The sequence below is a fragment of the Pinus tabuliformis genome, chromosome 1_1, assembly GCF_031772625.1.
Source record: "Pinus tabuliformis cultivar Carrire ecotype Pingquan chromosome 1_1, CPIR1, whole genome shotgun sequence".
Lineage (NCBI taxonomy): Eukaryota > Viridiplantae > Streptophyta > Pinopsida > Pinales > Pinaceae > Pinus > Pinus tabuliformis.
The window spans coordinates 897,554,423-897,556,583 of NC_142297.1; the positions used below are offsets into that span (position 1 = coordinate 897,554,423).

The following is a 2,161-nucleotide window of genomic DNA, read 5'->3' on the forward strand; positions in this document are numbered from 1 at the left end:
TTTATTCATGACATAAAACAAGTTCAATAGTAGAGAATTGAAGATAATAGGTCTAACAAATGAAAGAAAATATTCAACTAGAAGATATTATCAGAAGAATTTAAAGGACAAGAAAAATAAGATGGGCACATGTTACTTCAAGTGATAGCTAGATCCATATGAGGAACTTAAAATGAGCTTCTCCTAACGCTTCAAATTAAGGAACCCATGACCTATTTACATAAACAATGGTTACAAACAAAGAAATATTTTACTTCCAATACTTGTTGCTTGGTCCTATCATAAAAGTGCAATATCAAGAGCATGTACCTCTAGTAAAGAATGCTCATTTTTTTTAATTTTAATACTGTCACAATCATTAGGCTATCATCATTAGGCAACTTCATTGCATCAAACACATCATAGCAAGAATTGTTGGCTTTATCACCAATGTAAACTAAACTTCATGTATTGAAATTTGAAATGAAGAAAAAAAAGTTAGTGTATTCATCTCCGAAATGCTAATAGATACATGCTTTGACCAAAGTAGCTGAAATTATTGATAATGTTACCTAAGATGGAAAATCAAATATGAGAAAATATATTTCAAAGAAAATGTATGAGTCTATTTGACCAAAAATGAGCATTGTATAAGTCTATTATTACCTAAACCATCTCACAATGCTTTTCATAAACTCCAACAAGTAATGAATAATACATGACATCAATTGACTGCAAACACACATTGCACACAATCATGATAACTGACTAGCTCACAAAAAAATTGAAACCAAGATTACAATTATGGTTGATTAAGAAAAATGAAAACTATATTTACCACAAGAAATGAAGTATCATTGCAGACTTCTCTCTCCAAATGATGTTTGGATTTATTCCCAAGAAATATTGGAGAGTTAGTATGGTCTATAAGAGATTCTGGTCCAGAAAAACTTTGTTGTTGCCATATGAATCTACATTGTAATGGGAGAAATCAGAACCTTTGAGGTCATAAAACCATGTTACATTTATTCCAAACAACAAATTTTCCATTACCATCAGTTCATCTTGAACCCTTTTCCACCTTTTGCATTCTTTATAGTGACTTGGAAGATAAGCACATTATGTAGCATGCACACACACAATGAAGGAAGCAAAGTGTGGTAAACTCTCTAGGAGTATGCAAAAGGTAATTGTCAAATATAGAATACACAATAATATGAGTATCCAACCTGATAAATACCAACGATCTTTGCCAAACATGTGGGGCTTCCAAAACATAATGAGTCACACAAACATTTGAAATATTATGAGGGAAACTTCATAAAGAAGCCAATTATGTCTTAGTGACTCTGTTAATAATAAATCTTTCATCCAAGGATTTTGGAAAAAACACATTTCTCTTTCTTCCTTGAGGTCCCCATCTCTTGCAGCACTTTAGTGACAATATAAAATCCATCTTTATTGCACAATACTTTTTCCGAAGGGCATCAAACTATTTTGCATAATAAAGGGTTACCAAGTACTTAACTTTTCTGGTAGGACCCTCATCACGAAAGGATATTTTGGCATGAATCTTTTCTATATAGTGATGAATCTGAAATCCCATTCACTTTGGAGCCATATGTGTAAATATCCTCATATCCTGAACTTATCTCTTTGGAAAGAACTTTACTCGAGTCAAAGGAACCATCTGACAACTAAACTGGATTTGAAACAACTCCACGCATACCAAATAAAGGATTACATTCCTTTCCTTTATCCCTATCTATTTCCTTTTACTTCCCACTATCAGGTACCTTGTCATATAAGAAATCCTAATATTCTTGCAAGATTAGTGCATAAGCTATTACAATTGTTGGCCCATCATCATAAACAACAATAACCATATCATTGGCACTAGTTTGTAAAAGAATCTTACCCTCTGCATTACCACCCAGGTCACTGACTGATGAGACAAACATAGGACTATAGCATCTTTGAGAGTCAACTCTAATAGAACCCAATAAATTTTCTTGTAAACTCTTGCTGTAACTTTTTGGTAAGTTTGACATTGGAGCCCCATTGCAGCTTCCAAACTCTTTCGATAGATTTAATGATTTTACTTGTGAGGTAGGGATGATTTTCTTAGGAACCTCTATTCCACCTTTATTTTCCATGTTCTAGTCATATTTGGACATCATCG

At 32.9% G+C, this 2,161-nt stretch overlaps 1 pseudogene; it reads right to left on the reverse strand.

The window, feature by feature from the left end:
• Window positions 1-585: 585 nt before the first annotated feature.
• Window positions 586-1,585, reverse strand: LOC149217295 (1-phosphatidylinositol-3-phosphate 5-kinase FAB1A pseudogene; annotated as a pseudogene).
• Window positions 1,586-2,161: the final 576 nt, after the last annotated feature.